Genomic DNA, 19,352 nt, shown 5'->3' with positions numbered 1-19,352 from the left:
AAATTTTCCAACTCTGAAAGCCAAAAGTGGTGTGAAAACCAGCATCATCTAGTTGACCCACTGAAATAAGACTCTTGGTCAACTTAGGCACATGTCTCACATGTTTCAAAATAAATGTAGACCCATTTGCAAAAGAAAACTTTATGTCACCTACTCCCACTATGTCACATGCATAATCATTTCCAAGATGCACACAACCTGTCTTTCCACTGTCATAAGTGGAGAACGATTCCCTATGGGGAGTAACATGGAATGAAGCTCCAGAATCCAAAATCCAATCCTGGGAATATGCATCATCTGAAGTGGTAAGCAACTCTCCAGATAAACTAGACATGAAGAGAACGTCATTGTCACTATCATGTGTGGCTGCATTGATCTCCTCGATCTTCACTTTTCCTTTGTCCTCCCTTGGACTCTCTTCCTTTTGATTTGCACCCTAATTTGCATTCTTTTTCTTATCCTTTTGCTGTCTTTTTAGCTTGTAGCAATCCTTAGCCAACAAGCTACCCACAACATCATCAAATTTCAGTACTCCACCAGGTGCAGAGTTATTGACAGTTGTACAGAAGGTATCCCATGAGGATGGCAATGAACATAAGAGAAATATTTCCTTAGTCTCCGCATCAAAATTCATCTTCTAAGCCTAAAGCTGGCTGAAAATAATATTGAATTCATTCAAGTTAGAAGCAATGGAGACCCCTTCCCTCATCTGCAGCTCAAACAACCTCTTCATGAGGTAAACTTTATTAGAGGTAGTTTCCTTTTCATAAGTGGCACACAATTTCTTCCACAAATCTTCCGTAGTCTGCTCATTTACTACTGTGAAATAAACTAACTTTGCAAGATGAAGTCTAATAGTAGATTTTGCCAATGCATCCAACTCATTCCAATCATCCTCAGACATATTTGTAGGCTTAGCTTCAATCCCTACCAAGGGTTTAATCTGCTTCTTTTGAATAAGCACATCCCTTATTTGTTCTTTCCACAAAGAAAAGTTTGTCCCATCAAACTTTTTAATGCTAAAAAACTCCTTTTCAGACATGGAAGAGGATGCCATGATGCAAATGAAGCAAAAATTCCCAAATGCTAGTGCCTACAAGAGAGAATCACACCAAATACTAGGTGCACCCAAATGTGTATGCCACAATAGAGTGAAATATCACCAAAACTCATGTCTCAAAGCATCTGACTCATGTGCATATACTATGCATCCATATGAGCAAATCTGGCCCAAAAGAAAATGCCAACTGCAATGGCAATCCAAAATGCTAATAAGTGCCAAATGACTCAAGCATAAACACCATCCACTGGCATATGCATTAATAAGATCTCATCCAAGAGAGCATAGCACTATCAGTGCATCACCTGCAATGTGTCAAAGCTGTCCCTCAAAATAAAATAGCATCCATGTCCAAAGCGTCCATAAAAATAGCATCCCACAAGGCAATTTGGGCCTATCAGTGCATCTAATAAGGACTGCAATGCATCCAAATGGCCTATAAATCATCCACTGCAACCCAATGCACACCATGAATGAGCGCACACTACTCAAATTGCACCTAGAGTGATCTGCATAAGGTATGCTCAAGAAATCATAGTCCCACGGTAATGACCGCTACTGAAAATAGAACCTGAGATGCCTCAAAACATGGGCACCCTTGCATAATTGGACTCAGTAAGAAAATCTACAAATATCTCTCTTTTGTCGGAACTCCAAAATCCCAACCGATGAGTGAGAAATGTGAGTCAACACTTATCCACTGCCATGTGGCATAAATCTAAGGTTTCAAAACCTTAGAATGAAAAATGCATAACACAGAGACAAAATGGAATACATAGAGATCTATAACTCTGAAAATCCTCCACGGAATCATGTAAGAACTGATAGGTAGGGGTGTTTGGGTGTCCGGAATGCAATGGGATAGATGGTTTTGGAAACCGTGGTCTCAATCACTGGGTCCAACACACAGACTGAAAAACGTTTTTGGAAACAGAGCTATTTGTAAACTCCACCGAAGTGCGAATGATGAGCAACATAGAAGTTTTACGACCTCCTGAGTCCATCGAAACTGACAGATCTGCAAATGGTTGCTCCAAACTTGAGTTCCAACACCCGGGCAGAAAAATGTAGAAACTGACACAGTGAGTCAGAAATCCAATGAAATGATCCCAGATTCAAGAATGAAGTTGTTTCCAAGCTCTTGAAGTGAAGTGGACACCAAAAGCAAGCAATAGTTGCCTCTATAAGTCAATATGGAGTCTCTGTCATCAAACGGAACAGGAAAAAGCTCAAAAAACGACTTTTTCTTTGAAAACACTTAACAGGCTTTCAAAACCACTTCGCAAAACCAAAGTGACTTTTCCAAAGGTTCCTCCAAGGTCTTTGCACACTCGGATGCTAGTAAAGTCACCCACAAAGCTTCCCACAGAGCTTCTCCTTCCTCCCACAGAGCTGCTGAGCTTCTAGGCATTCATGCACGCTCAGCTAGATCACCCAAGCTCTGATACCAGTTGAGAGTGCTCTCAACGGAAGTAAGAATAAAAGAGGGAGAGAGAGAAACAAAGAGCCACACAAGTTTTAATGGGTGCAGAACACCCTAATCTTCTTTTTCATTCATTTATATATGTGTTTGAGTATTGTACATAACCGGGGTAAAGGCACAGTGACCTTAAACCCCCACACAATGTTGTCTTGGTCTCTTTCTACTTGAGTTGCACTGAGATATAGAACAACTCCTCAAGGAAAGGAGATATAGTGGAGATGTGTCACAATTCTAGATTGCTTGCATTGAAGATGGGACAGCTTGGTAGCAACACTCGAGTCAGTGCATACATGAGTCCATCTCCTTTCTAAGAGCCTTACTATAGAGAGAGTTAAGATGCATAGAGCTATGTGTCCAAGATCTTAGACCCAAATAGTGGATAGTAATCAACTCTATATAATTTTGATGTGGAGAATCTTGCATGCTTGAGTTATGAGTCCATGACCTTGACCAGTCTTCAAAGCCCTACTTGTATAGTGTATGTCACATGTCAGGGTATAGTTTTGGAATTGATTTTCTTTCCATGGGCATGATACATATGGATTTATTGTACATCTTTGTTCACATAGACTCTTGTGGTCGTCATTTGATGTAACTCTAACTCTCTAACTCTCTCTCTATCTCTCTGTCTCTGTCTCTGTCTCTCTCTCTCTCTATGTGTGTGTGTGTGTGTGTGTGTGTGTGTGTGTGTGTGTGTGTGTGTGTGTGTGTGTGTGCATGTTGTCCTTTAATTCAAAAGTAGCTATCATTTTCACATGTATTGAGAGCATTGTTTGTCTAAAATTCTTTGTAAGTGAATGCGAGCCCATCTGGTTGTTGGGAGTGTATTGTTGGTGCTCCCAAAGTAGATTCCTTGGCTGGTTCATCGATTAATGGCTTGGATCACTCTTGCAAAGTATCTCTTAACACAACTATTTACTAGTCACCATCTACTTGCCTATATATTCGTCTCTATTCTATTGAGGCCACTATCTTCAAAAATTCATATCTTCACATCCATACACCATTTTTAGCCAAAACCAACCACAAGGTCTTGCTAATTTTGTGTAGAAAATTCACACCCTAGAAGATTGTGACTCGTAACTTGGGTGGGCAAATGTAGGATTCTGAATAAGTTTGCAAGAAAAGCACATAGAAAGTGGAGTAGGATTCAGAAGAAGTTTGCAAGAAAAACACACAAAAAGTGGAGCATCTCTCTGATTCAGCCCTCTCACTGAGTCTCTCCACTCTCCCTCTAGTTCCCCCTTTCCCTCGATTCTCCATCCTCTCTCCCCCCCACCTCTATATAGATGCTTAGAGTGCCTCCATAAGCTTACATTAATCATCACCTTGGCGCTCCCTCCCCCTCCGTCCTCTCTCCCTCCCACTCTCCTTCCTCTCCCCCCCCTCTATATAGATGCTAGTGCCTCCATAAGCTTACATTAATCATCACCTTGGCACTCCCTCCCCCTCCCCCTTGAGTCCCAGGCTCTCTCTTCCCCTCTCTCCCTTCGCTTCTTACCCTGCACTTGCCCTCTATGGTGCTTTATACCATGCTCAAAATCTAGAACGCAGTCGAAGCATATTTTCATTTCGTGATAGGACTTTTTATTGTGACACATGTCAATTTGACACTCTCATTAAGGCTTAAGTTAATTGGAAATCGACCCTTAATCATCCATAAAGTTAGCTTAATTGTACTCACTCCCTGACTGCATTAATACTAATGCCGTTTTTTCAAGATTGTGGGCACCTATTTACCAGTCATCATTTCTACAGTGGTTGTCTCAATTCTAGGAAATTACTGAAATGTTCTTTGCTAGCAAGTTTAGGTTTGTGTCTAGAGGTGTGTAGACTATTGTCTGCTAAGGGTTTTACTGCATTGTCATTTTTAAGGGAGGTTCTTTGAAGCTAATACAGTGTGTAGCATATCCACCACACCCAAAACCTTTGCAACTTGAAATAGGTTATCAATTAGGGGGACTAGTATGTGAGGTTTAAATGTCACAATTGGATGTTTCAAGATACCTTCTATTGTTGATCACATTTTCTCATTTTCTTAGAAGGTTCTCAAGATACCTTCATATTATTGTATATCTTGAGAAGAAGCTTTTACAAGCAATGAAATTTGTTGGTTATGTATCTTCTCATTTGCCATCCCTGATTCTAAAAAGCTCCTCTATTGTTGCCTGTTTCTCAAAATGATGTAAGCTCATGCTTATTTTCTGGGCCTATCCTTTGGAATGGGTGCAATAGTGCTTGACGTAGAGTTGTAATCTTGCTTCGTGTGCTATTGGTGCCATGATGAAGTTTTCTCATTTTAGGTTTTTTGCTCATTTTTGGCTAAGGTCCTAAAGGTGCTTTCTAAGATCGACATGTGGCATGTGTGTGTGTTGATTACTCCTATTACAAAAGTCCTTGTTTCAAATTCAATGGCTAGCATGAATAAAAAAGGACTTCCACATCTTGCTTATGGATGCACGTGTCATGGAAATTAATAGATGCATCATTTTCATTCAAGATGATGCGAGATTATTTATTGATTGGGCTTTCAAACACTTCAATGTGTTTATTTAGAGTTGTGGATGGCTAGTAAGGGTGAGAGAAATGATGGCTAGGTGCTTTATAGATTAGCAAGGCTAGCTTAGTGGAATGTATGGACATGACTATTGTGAGTCCCTTAATCCAAATTGTGTAACTCTAGGTACTACTAGAGCAGTGTTTTGGAAAACCTTAGATAAGTTTTGGAGTGACAACCCAATGTGCAATAATATAAACAAACTATTCATTGATGATAGTGCATACAAGTTCTTGAAGAACCCAAGGCAGTGTTGTGTCTTCACCCCAAAGATGGAAGGCTAGATTCACAATGAGGTGCAGACATACATTTTAGAGCTCACTATGGAATTGCCTATTGGCAACCAATGGCATGCATGGGAAAATGCCTTGGAAACTCCCAAAGGTCATGAGAGCATGAGTGTCTGCAAGGAATACTTTGTGTAGCTCACAAATGCTATAAAATGTTGTAAACAAAATTTGCATTTTTACCTACTCTAGCAAAAAGCTTCACTTTTTATTTTTTGTTCGGCTAACATATACATTACTATTTAAACACAGGGCATGATGCACAATACCAATATTTAAAACACATGGCACCATGCATAGAATCACAATGTATAAAATATAAAATATTTGATAGTGATAGTAGAAATGTAGGGTTTTAAATCCTGAACAATAGTGACAAAGCACAAGTTAGATAAAAATAAAAGAGCACGTATGTAGCAAGAAGAGTGGGTAACACCTCATGTAACATTGTAAACCATTCCCTTGTAGCACATTGTGTAACACCTCATGTGAATAGAGGTCACTGTACTACTCCCATAAATTGTAAATCTTCCTCACTCTTGTCACATCCTATGGAACACGATTAGAAGTTTCATCAGTAGCAACAACAATTTCACATATTTGCACTTTATGGAAATGCAAGACTAAAAGAAGCATTGGGTTCTTGGATATTTTGCAAACTAATGCAAATATCTTGGTTTCCTTCCAAGTTGAAAACAAGCTAACATTGCTATTAGGGCACAAAATAATTTGTATTAAAATCAAGCTTGCCTGGCTTTGAGAACTCTGAGCCTCCAAACATTGACACTTTGCTGCACCAGTATACCCTCCTATCCTAGAACCTTTATAGTCTCAATGCATTTGTAGCATCTCTTGATGTTGTCTAGTGAGAGAGTCTAAAAATTGGCAAAATCAATACCTTTATTTTTGTGTCTCCAATAATCATGTTATGCCAAGTTTCTAAATAATCTCTAGGTTTATGATATGGGCACAAGCAAATGAGTCCATCTACTAAAAAAGATCATCTTTTGCCACTTTTTACACAATCTGATGAGCTTGATAGAGGTTTCCTTGTAGAAACTAGCAACTATTTAAGTGTAGCATAGAAGGAATGCATCTTAAAAAATATAGTAGTACTAACTTGTGATGCTAAAACCATCTATCTACCTTAAAACTGTTGAGATTAGCTCAAATCCTCTTGTAGTCACTATTTGGCGCAAGCACCTATTTGGATAACTATTAAACCCAAAAAAGGGTATTACTTTCTGAAGTGTAACTAAGAGGAGTAACAAGAGGCTGAATTTTCCCTCCACTCTTTCCTTCAACTTGGTTCAGACATCCCAAAACAAAGAGGACTCCTCGTGTACTAGAACAAGGCCTTGATAACAATTAGTAACTCAAGCCTGGGGGCATGGTGTTGATGGGCGGTGCTGGTGACAATGTAGCCTTAGGCTCTGGATGTTGCTATTGTTGGAGATATATTAGTTGCAATTGTGTGCCAAGCTACAACATCTCGTGGGGAAATTCCTCTATTCTTACCTCCAGAATAAGCATTTCTTCTGAGGTATCTGCATTTGCCAATGTGATAGTAGGAGAAGTTGGTGACGATTCCTATGCTAGTGAGAAGGGAGTGTCCAACTCCTTAATAGGTTTTGGTGACTAGGGCAGAGTCATTTCTTATTCCTATAGCTCTTTATTGATGATTACAGCCAATAAGTGTGGAATTTTATATTTTTGGCCTTATAAACCACCAAGTTTTTTTATGAAGATGACTGATAAACCATCAACTTTTTATCAAGTGCTGGATCTAGTCTTGCTTTAGCTGCCTACTCAGCAAAACAAATGTGTGGAGTGGGAGGGATTGATTCTTACTGCACTTAACCGCCAAGATTGTGGATAGGAATTGTGCTGCTTCCTTGAGTTGAGGGTTAATGATGGTGCGAAGTAATATCCCCTCCCTATGGAACTTGGTGCCCTTTGCAAGGAGAGGTTGTATTTCGAGAAATTTAGCATCAGCAAGCCTTGTAGGGTATTTGGCACCTTGAGTTGGGAGTGAGAAGGCTCTTTGCATTACTGTACTATCGAGGATAATGTTGAGTTGGCTCTGATGTACAATACCAGTGTCATACTTGCCAACCTGTGCATCGTTGGAGTAATAATAATGGAGAAAGTCCCTGATGTACATGGTCATTGTAGGACTATCCTCAAAGGACTTTAGGCTCTTATACAAATTGCCTAGACCCCTTTGCTCTAAGAAAGATGTTGTTGCATTGGAAAGAGCATAAGTCAATATAGGTGGCCACACACGTTCCAAGGACTAGGCCTCATCAATGGTTGTGTATAGTTGGCATTTTTTCATCTTGTGTTTCCATGTCATGCACAGAATCCTCCTCAGAGCTATCACTCTAAACCACAAATGCCTGTGGTTGCCTTGGTTGAGAGGAGATAGATGGATGTGAACTTTGGAGGGGGTCTCGTAGGGATGAGGTGGTGGGCTCTTTCTTTGCATCCTCTTTAGTGGCGGCATTGTTTCTGAACCTGCATCCATGTTCATATGGTGTACCATTGATCATTAGATTAGTTGTCATGCAGGTATGACACTTATATGTGTATTGTGAGAGATCTTATTTTTACACATGCTTTGAGAGTGTGGAATGAAAGTGTGCGGCACAATTATTCATGCAATCGACTGTGTCTAAGTGAGTGTGTGAGTGCAGGTGACCTAGTAACTAGGTAAGGACTAACTATATGCCTTTTTGTATTTTGCTGGGATTTCATAAGGCATCTAGGACTCAGGCATCACTTCTGAGCCCTAGGTTGAAATCGGTTGATGCTACCTATATGTGCGAAGATGTACATATGCAAGTGAGTGCTAGTGATACAATCTAATACTAACTAAGGAAAACTTGGGGTTTCAAATCTTCTTTTTTGTTAGGGATGGCTTGCGTGTTGAGGTAGTAGCGCTTTAGTTGGCTTCCATTTATGGTTGTGTTGAATTGGACTCCATCCAATGTTTCTAGCAACACAACTATGAGGGGATTCATTTTTCTTACTCGATAGGGTCCTTAACCTAGATACTTGATTTTTCCCTTGTGTACTTTGGCATTGTATAACAAGACCAGGTCACCTTCATTGATGTCTTTTGCTTTAAGGTTTCTGTCAAACCATACCTTTCTTCTATGTTTCTCTGTTGTCATGGCATGGTAGGTGACTAATTTGGTCTCTGTATGCTTTTCCAATTGATAGAGTCTTTCTTTTAGGGATGCATGATCTCCCATGCATTCCTGTACTGCTATGCGTAGGCTTGGTATTACAAATTTGAGTGGGACCATAGCTTCTAGGTCGTACACCAATTGAAAATGTGTGTTTCTTGTACTGACCTTGAGTGTGGTTCTGTATGCCCATAAGGCTACATTTAGTTTCTCTACCCAATCAAAATGTTGTGGTTCTACTACCTTGGGGTGAGGATAATGCATAATATTTTGTTGGTGGATTTGGCTTTGTGTATCGCCCACTATGGCATGCTGTTGTAGGGGGGTTGATTTGCTTGAGATCATCCATTGAAGAGGTTTCATCCAATGCTCTAGGCACGATTGGTTTTATTGCTCGTCCCCAAATTGACTCTTACGGTGGTGTCACAATTTTGGATTGTCAATCTATCAGTTCCCCAATCATGGAGGACTGATGCTTCACACAACCAAGCACGTCCCAGCAAGACTTGATAGGATTTATTGGGGATATCCAAGATTGTGAATTGAAGAGAAAAGCGGACTCCTACGACTTTTCTTGACACTTCATTCACTATTCCCAAGGGCTTTGCATATGAATCATTGACAAGGCATATGTTGAAATTAGCCTTTTGCATTGGTGGGAGACCCCATTTATCATGGAGCTCCTTGAATAGCACATTAACACCTGATCCACCATCCACTATGGCTTGGACTTCATCATATGCTTTATGGATCAAAGGCACAATAATGTTGTGTATGTCATCTCTCTCACCCATCCACACAGAGATATCTTTTATCTCTTCCATAAGTGGAGGGGGATTCGCTAGTTCAATCCAGCCTTTGAAATTCTCCCAGAGATTGGGACAATTTTGTAAGAGGATTCCAATGGGAATTGACGCGGGGCAACTTAGAATGCTAGAAAGTGTTCAAACTTATACCTCCTCTTACCTATACATCAAGAAAACATAAAGGTGGACCATAGGGCCCTGCGAGAAATTAGGCGCCTGCAAAATGATTGCAGGTGGGAACTCGAGGATCTGAACCTCTCAAACAAGGACACTACAAGGGTGGACCTGGTTAGCGTGAACACGAGGGCATTCAATAGCCATAGAGAGGAAATCCCACAATGCCCGTATACTTGATGAATGCAACAATAGTATATTTGCAAGAAACACATGCAAGATGTGCTGATGAGGTGGCCTTGCCAAATCTAAAACACATTGCAACAATAGACGGTGGATTGGCACTCGCAACCTACTACATTAACAATTTTGAACTTGAATACACAAAAACATTGAACAAAAATGGTACAGAGTGCATCCTCACAATCCTAAAAACAAAGAACTGGCAGTACTTAATGTTTACAAGTCCCCGCATGCATCACACATAGGTCTCATACAGCACTGCAAAAAATACAAACGAACCTTGCAAGTAGAATTCAAACGTGTGCTGTGGGCGACTTCAATATTCACTCCACAGAGATAGCAACAAAAAGAGAAGCCTGCTCGAATACATGGCAACAAAAGAAATGGAACAACTGATCCTTGTGCCGACAACAATCCATGGGACTACTTTGGACCACCTATGGACAACATCGCCAGCAACGCACACACATAAAGGAATAAAATTTATCTATTGGTCAGACCATTCACTTACATACACAGCATTTCAATGAGTACTAGGGTCTTACTATGTAAGGCAAGCTAGATGAACCCTGTTCAGCCTTGTTTATATCCTCTTCTTTTGTAATGATTGTGCTTCTGTTGGCATTGTCCATTGGAAAGTTCTTCTATCTAAGGTCATTCACAAACATCGTTCGGGCAGCTAGGTGTTGCAGTGCAAGTGATATGAAAAAGTACTTCACTAAAAATCCAAAGAACGGTTTGGTTGTAAACCTACCGAACACTCTGAGAAAGAGATACTAGCAGTGCACGCTAGGTGCACTGGATTTCAGGTGAGAGGCCAAGGACAACCTTTTTTGGGCTATCTACTCGGTCCATTGTAAGACACATGGTTAAAATTGGGCATCTTATACATGAAGTTTGTGGCAATGCATGAATGATATGGAATACATTCTTGTAGTTGGGACAGAATTGGACATAGAGATGACTAATGTTTTCTCCAATTATAAGCAATTCGATCGCCTTTTGAGCATCCATGGAACACAAAACATAGCCTCGTGCTCTCAAGGAGCTTGTTCAAACAAAAGAGGCAATTCAAGGGAACAGACATTATCATATTTATAGAAGACCAAACGTCAAGCCTATCAAGTTGAGCAATTGACCAAGTTTATCTCCCATGCTCGATGGTTATCTTAGTGTGTGGAAAACAAAGTCAAAGTGAGATGAGCTTTGGAGTGGTAAGGAAAAAGGGCACAACGTTCAATATTAGACTTCCAATGATGGGCACAAATTTACAAATTGTTGCATCATCTTTGTTAATGACCACCGAAGATAGTAATTTGACCCTGTGAAATAGAGCTCTCCCTATGCACTCAATGCAAGGGTATTCTCAACTAGCTTATGGCCCTCTAATTGTGTCACAAGGAAGGGTTTCTTCTCTTTCTGTTTATTTGATCAGACTTTGTTGGACTTGAAAAGGAGTGAAGGGGGAAGAAGAGCAAGAGAGTGAGAGTGAGAGAGAGAGACACTCAAGTGCGGGTGTGAAAAATGATGAGCCACACCACAAACTCAGTTGTGTTTTATTACGATTAGGTTTACCCTATGACTGTCTTAAGACAGTCATAGGTGTCCTATCTTTTAATGAAGGGTTGGCAATGTGCCTTTACCCCAACAACCTCCCACTTAAAGGCCAATGTGCCTAAAGGGGAGAAAAGAATAAAAATTACAGCAATATACAGTTACTGTATACAAGACCATAAAGTAAGAATGGTCTCATCCTAATCCCATGATGTGGCGGCAATGTGCAAACCGCTCTGTAGGCAAGCTCTTAGTGAGCAAATCTGCAGGATTATCATCAGTATGCACTTTCACAAGCTCAAGTCGCTTGTCTTCCAGTACCTCCCTGATGAAATGATATTTCACTTCTATGTGCTTGGTCTTCTGATGAAAGACCGGATTCTTTGCCAACATGATAGCACTCTGACTATCACAATGCAAAACTGGCATATCTCCTGTAATGTACAAATCTCCCACCAGCCGAGTAAGCCATATTGCTTCCTTGCAGGCCTCAGTGGCTGCAACATATTCAGCTTCTGTGGTTGACAGTGCAACGCATTTCTGCAACCGAGACACCCATGATATAGCACCTCCTGCAAATGTGAAAATATAACCGGTAGTAGACTTCCGGTTATCTGCATTCCCTGCATAGTATGAATCTGTAAAACCATGCACCAATGCATCCTGCCTACCATAGCATATGCACAAGTCTTTGGTACCCTTGAGATACCTCAAGACACCTTTCACTGCTTCCCAGTGCCGCTTGCCTAGATTTGCTATATACCTGCTGAGACTCCCACCGCAAAAGCAATATCCGGACGAATGGCAACCATGGCATACATCAAAGATCCAACTGCAGATGCATACGGAACCTTGGCCATTTCAGCCTTATCATCATCTGATCTGGGGCTGTCCTTACTGTTGAGTTTTAAATGTGGAGGCAACGGGGTACTAATAGACTTCCCCCCCTCCATTTTAAACCTCTGCAGTACTTTGTCAATATACTCCTTTTGTGACAGAAACAAAAGTCCCTTGGACCTGTCACGAGTAATCCGCATGCCAAGAATATGATTTGCATCACCCAAGTCTTTCATATCAAAAGACTTATGCAGTTGTTTCTTCAAAGCACTAATCTCATGCTGAGATTTACTGGCAATAAGCATGTCATCCACATATAGAATGAGTAGCATCAAACTGCCATCCTTTGCCCGTTTGGTGTACAAGCAATGATCGGTCTCACACCGATGATACCCTTGGGACTGCATGAAGGCATCAAACTTTTTGTACCATTCCCTTGGCGCCTGCTTGAGTCCATACAAGCTCCTCTTGAGCTTACACACAAGCTGCTCTTTCCCTTTAACAGCATATCCCTCTGGCTGACTCATATAGATCTCATCATGGAGATCTCCGTGAAGAAAAGCTGTCTTCACATCCATCTGACATAAATCCATGTCGTCATGAGCAACAAGAGCTAACACTGCTCTCAAAGTAGTCATCTTGACTACAGGGGAAAAGATCTCATCAAAGTCAATGCCCTTCTCCTGCTTAAATCCCTTGGCAACCAATCTGGCCTTATACCTCGGTAAAGCATTTGAATCCACTTTGACTTTGTAAACCCACTTGCATGGCAAAACTTTTCTGCCTGCAGGTAACTGCACCAAGTCCCATGTATCATTCTGAAGTAGGGAGTCCATTTCTGACTGCATGGCTTTCTCCCACTTCTTTTTCTCTGTTCTTCCCATAGCTTCCTTGAAGCTGGAAGGCTCACCACAATCTGTCAGCATGATAAAATCAGCCACATTATTGGCTCCTGGAACAAACCTGGCAGGAGGCCGTTGTGCACGGGTGCTCCTCCTAACAAAATGTTCCGGATTAGGCTACTGTCCAGCCTGTTCTTCATGCATAACGGGTGGCTGTACCACCATATCTGGCTGTTCTACAGCCCCATCTGCTGGCATATCTAGTGGTGCATCATTGGAAAAATTATCTGGCTGATTTTCAGCTTGTATACCCTCTTGAACAGGGTGATCTGCAGCAGGCTGCTGCTGCATATAAATGGGCATTCTTTGCTGTCCAACATCATCATAAATAACCCTCCTGTATTCCACAGGTTGCACGGGTTCCTTGTGTACACTATCCTCTTTAAAGATGACATCATTGCTGCGTATAATCTTCCGTTTAACGGGATCCCATAATCTGTACCCCATTTCACCTTCGTCACCATAACCCATAAAGATGCATCTGATAGACTTTGGATCCAGTTTGTTGCGCAGTTCTTTGCGTACATGAGCAAAGCACTCGCAGCCAAATACACGTAAGTGCTTATATGAAGGTGGCTTGCCAGACCACACCTCCTCTAGCACTTTCAACTCCAAAGCCTTGTTTGGCGACCTGTTAATAATGTGAACTGCTGTTTGCACGGCTTCTGCCCAAAAGCCATGGGGTAATGCAGCATAAGACAACATACATCGAACCTTCTCCTGAATAGTTCGATTCATAGGCTCACTTGCACCATTTTGAGATGCATTATGAGGGGCTGTGAGTTCCTGTTTGTTGATGCCCTTAGCTTGGCAAAACTGCATAAAAGCATGTGACAAGTACTCACCCCCATTATCGGACCTGAGGCATTTCAGCCTGCGTCCTGTCCGATTCTCAACCTGAGCAACAAACTTCTTGAAAGCATCTAAGGCATCTCCCTTATGCTTCAAGAAATAGACCCACACCTTACGTGTGGCATCATCAATGAAAGTAATAAAATATTTTGCACCCCCTAGTGATAACTGTGGCATCTCACACAAATCAGTGTGCACTAGATCAAGTGGTGCTCTATTCTGGGGAGTTCTCCTCTTATGAGGAGTGACAGAGTGCTTGCCAAATATACAATGATCACAAGTAGGCAAATCTGAAAAAGAAAGAGGCGGCAGATAACCCAAACGTGACAGTTCTTGCATTCCTTTAACAGACATGTGTCCCAACCGGCTATGCCACAATGAAACCTTTGGCAGCTCGGTTATGGCAACAACATGATTACCCACACTGGAAACATAAAGAGGGTACAAGGTATCACTCTTAAAACCCTCAGCCACTACAGTCTGGCCATCAGTAATCACCCATTTGGAATCCCCAAATGTGGTGTGGTAACCATTGTCATCCAATAAGCCAGTGCTAATCAGATTTTTTTTGATTTGCGGCACATGGCGAACACCATCAAGCATAAATGACCGTCCATCAGGAAATACTATCTGTATACTGCCAATCCCTGCAATCTGACATGCACAGTTGTTCCCAAGATGAACAACTCCATGAGTACCTGTGTAGGAAGTAAACCACTCCCTATGAGGAGTAACATGAAAAGAGGCACCTGAATCCAAGAGCCAGGTGTGCATGTCATGGCCATCAATAACCAAAGCATGTGCTATTACAGCAGAAGAGCATAAAACATCATGTATGTCACTGTCACTGTCCTCTGCTGCAACATTCACTGCATCCAAGTCATCTGCCTTGGCCTTGCCTTTGCCTTTGCTTGCATTTCCTGCATCCTTTGTTTCAGCCTTCTTGGCTTTCTGATCCCGTATGAACTTGAAGCACTTAGACTTCACATGTCCCTTCTTGCCACAATAAAAGCATTCAATGTCCTTTTTGCCACGGGACTGACTGCGGGATTTGGACTTACTAGCAGATCTCCCCTTCTGCTGAGTCCTGCCTCTATCCTGTACCTGCAAAGCATTTGAAGACTTGCTGCCCGCATTATTCTTCCTGCTCATCTCCTCCATAAGGAGAGAGCTCTCTACATCAGCATAAATAAGAGTGACATTCGAGTTTGACAGGGTGGTCTTGAAAGTGTCCCAACTCTCGGGGAGGGTACACAGCAAGAAAGTAGCCTTGAACTCCTCATCAAGGTTCAACCCCTGTGCAATCAGCTGTGTAAAGATGGCATTGAACTCACTCAAGTGTGAGGTCATAGCTGTACCTTCCTTCATGCGAAGATCGACCAGCTTCTTCAGCCAATAAACCTTACTGCTGGCTGAGCTCTTTTGGGCATACAATTCTTCTAGTCTTTGCCATAGACCATAAGAGGACTTTTCAGCCTGTACATTGAACACAAGAGTGTTTGAAATAGTGAGCATGATAGCTGCCCTCGCAGACAAATCAAGCTCTTCCCAGTCATCAGCTGCCATGTCAGATGGCTTGACACCCTTCACCCTTATGGGCTCAGCAATCTTCTTTAACAGAAGTACATTCAAGCACTGTTCTGCCCATAATGCATAGTTGTGTGCTCCTTCCAGTTTCTTTATATTCAGAATTGAAGAATCACCTCCCCCTGATGCCATATCAGATGAGGAAAGTACCTGACTCCCTGGAAGTAAAAAGACTGAATAAAAATTCTGATTTCTCAGAAAAACCTGCTCTATTCAAGAGCCAGAAGCACTCTCAATGGTGCTGTTTTTACTGTCAGGAAAATCTGCAGCAAAACAATAAATGACCCTGCAAATACTGTACCTTCTGACACATTGTACTGTGCTCAAAGAGGCATAAAAAACAGTAATTTCAGACTGCTGCAGCTGCTCAACAAGTGCTTAACAGTGCATAATCATTTGACAAACCACAAACACTGCTGTAAACACTGCTGTAGTGACTGTACTGATCACTTCTCCCACCTCAGATGAGGTATTGCACTGAGTTAAATTGCAGAAACCACTTGGCAAACACCCAAAAAAAAATGACACTTCAGCCCGTCACAAAACCTGCAACAGTAAATGGGATAAATCCCAAGCAATCACCCTTATACCAAGGGGAGAAAATGCATCTGAAGATCTCTGTCGGTAACCCAAGTGCTATCAAACAAAGTCTGGGCAAAAGCCCCTTGATCTGACACCTGAATCAAGTGGAGAACACCTCGACACTGAGGTAGCATGCAATATGAAAATCTCTCTGACAAAATCATCCACCAATGTAATGCATATACTGCCCTATGTAGAAATGACATACACAGATCCCAACGTACAAACACTCAATGAGGAACCTTTTGAGCACTGTCAACGATGGACAGTTAGGGACCGAGTAAACTCGATGTGCCCTGGCCAAGCGTGGCTCAACTGAGGTTCTCTGAGTGTGGCACAAGAAATGTGACCTGCAAGAAAATGTCACCTCAACACTGCGGAAATCAAGACAAATGTGTGCTCTCTGGCACCACACTGCCTCAAGGCATACAATGCATCACCTTCCGGGCAAAAGCCCTATGATCTGCTCACCTGTAAACTGAGATTCAAACCCAGTAAAAGCATATGTCCTCTTGCAAAATCAAGGCATTACATTCCCAGAACAGAATAACTGTGCAATCAACCACACACTGTGGTTCCTTCACCTCAAGCACGAGATGAATGAAAGTACGTGCTGTACTTTCAAGATAAGACAGTTTTATGAACTCAAAAATGACCCTGAATCAAGAGGAATGAAGAGCAGAATGCTGTTTCAACTCTCTTTCTTCCCCAAACAAAAAATGCCTTTTGTACTTTCGTACTTGCTGTACTTGTACAACAGCCAGATCCAAAGAAAAAAAAATTTCTTCGGACACAGATCCCGTAAAACCAAAATAATGTACCTCCCTGCTGCACAAAAATCGAAAAACAGCTCCCTGTACCTACGCTGTGGAGATCCGTACGGCAGTACGACTTCTCTACGGAATCCGTACAACAGGTACGGATAATCGTACCTGAGCGCGCGCTGCGCGCTCTGGTTTCGCGCAACCTGATGCTGTGCACAGGCTGCTCTTGCACAGAAGAGCAGCTAGTAGCACGCCACAGCCCGCGCCCGCTCGAAGTCCGTCCGTACGACTGTACGGATGACGTACGGTCATACGGCGCTGTCCGTACGTCCGTACGGAAGGGGGTGGGTAGGCTAGGGAGTGAAGGGAATGGCTCTGATAGGGAGTGGAGGGGAATGGCTCTGATACCAGTTGAAAAGGAGTGAAGGGGGAAGAAGAGCAAGAGAGTGAGAGTGAGAGAGAGAGACACTCAAGTGCGGGTGTGAAAAATGATGAGCCACACCACAAACTCAGTTGTGTTTTATTAGGATTAGGTTTACCCTATGACTGTCTTAAGACAGTCATAGGTGTCCTATCTTTTAATGAAGGGTTGGCAATGTGCCTTTACCCCAACAGGACTTTAACCTTGCCGATTGCAAAGCTGTATAGATGAAGTCATCCACATTAAACACAAGAACATCATTGTGTGCCTAAACTGATTCAAGGCACTTCATGTTAGACAGTGTACAAACCTTGATAGTCTTGTCCCATGAACCGAGTACAAAAGCTTGTGGGACTTCCCTGCTAAGAAATTGTGTCTGTATGTTGCATCCAAAATTTATTGTGATGGACAAACTTGGACGTACCTCTTAAGAGATGTGCAGTTGATTAAGTAGTAATTTTGATGGCTCTACTAAAATCTTTCCCACTGGCCACCAGAATTTGCTTTTATGAACATTTACCGCAACCGAAGCAACCACATTGCAGGATGGCTGCCACCACATTTGAATGCCGTTGCCTTGCAAACTATGCAACAACCACAATGGGCTATACCACACAGATACATGACGGAGATGCCTCCCAGTAGCTACAACTTCTCTTAAATTGAAGAAGTAAAGAGACTACAAGAAAAGTAGGAAGTGATTGTGGTAGCACATTGTTTGAAAGGTTGTCTCCAAACAGCTCCATTGGAAGGACTAGAGGCTATCAGCAGAAGAATAATAGAAACTAGAGCTACTCAAATTGCAATCGAGGCAGTGAGGTCAATATCAAAGTAGAGTGGTGTGGGAGAAGCGGAAGCTGTGCAACAAAGGGAAGCAAGCAAACCAACACAAAGTAATATTTTTGATGATAGGCTAGATTTGGAAGTTTTCTATGAAATGATTCTTGAAGAGATTCAATCCATGACAAAGCAGGAGTACCTTGCTAATTTGAGGAGCTAACGAGCTCTCGTGCAACCCACAAACTTGTCTAGAGGAGCCATTATCTTATGTTCTTGGTTGGAATTGGAGAAATATCCTTGTATAGAAAGAGCAGCAGTTTCTCAGCCCTTACTGTTGCTTCTTTTGCTTGATTCTCAACTAGTATAACATCCTATGCAAATTGTTAGATTGGTCATTGTTTTATAGAGCCATGCTTTAAAGCAAATGCCTTCTATCTGCTTTTTATATGCTTTCTGCTTAATTACCTGCTAGCTTTGTTTGTACCTCAATTAGCTTTTTAGGTTTCAGCTTGCTTCTTTCAATTGGTATAACATCCTATGCAAATTGTTAGATTGGTCATTGTTTTATAGAGCCATGCTCTAAAGCAAATGCTTTCTATTTGCTTTATGCTTAATTACCTACTAGCTTTGTTTGCACTTTAATTAGCTTTTTAGCTTCAGCTTTCAATCAGCTTTTGCTCTTGCTATTGCTTCTTTCACTTGTTCAACTCTTGCTGTTGCTTTTTTCACTTGATTGCCAAAAATGTATAGTTGGGTGCTGCTTCATTTGACCACTATAGGTTGTGGATGTTACTTTAATTGTGCTTTTTGAGCGGACAAGGTTGGGTGTGGCTAAGTTGGTTGTTTGAACCGAGCCTAATACTACATGGTTTAACAAGGTGAATGATATTTAATCATTCATAAGGCCTGCCCAAGATTAAAAAAAGCAAACAAAAAGGAATCCACTCGAAATGGTGTGGAGGAAGACTCCATGAGATAAAGGGGAGAGAGAGAGAGAGAGAGAGAGAGAGAGAGAGAGAGAGAGAGAGAGAGATGGGGGGGGGGGGGGTGTTGGGGGGAGGGAGGGAGAAAAGGTGGAGATGGTGTGTCGGAAGACTTGAGGAGATAGATAGATAGATAGATAGATATTAACGTCTCTAAAAGGCCAAACGGCTTATGAGACTAAAACAGTTGATACATTTGCCTAGGGGAGAGAGAGAGAGAGAGAGAGAGAATCAACCACTTGAAAGTATGCATTCAAGTCCAATGGCCACATATGAACATATTGTCCAATAGAAAAAATGCACTTCCAAAAATTCAAAAAATGCCTAATTTCTACTTTGCCCAAATTGC

This window comes from Dipteris shenzhenensis, chromosome 4 (assembly GCF_047967505.1).
Source record: "Dipteris shenzhenensis isolate YYH24624 ecotype China chromosome 4, Dip_SZ_1.0, whole genome shotgun sequence".
NCBI lineage: Eukaryota > Viridiplantae > Streptophyta > Polypodiopsida > Gleicheniales > Dipteridaceae > Dipteris > Dipteris shenzhenensis.
This window is presented reverse-complemented; position numbering follows the sequence as displayed.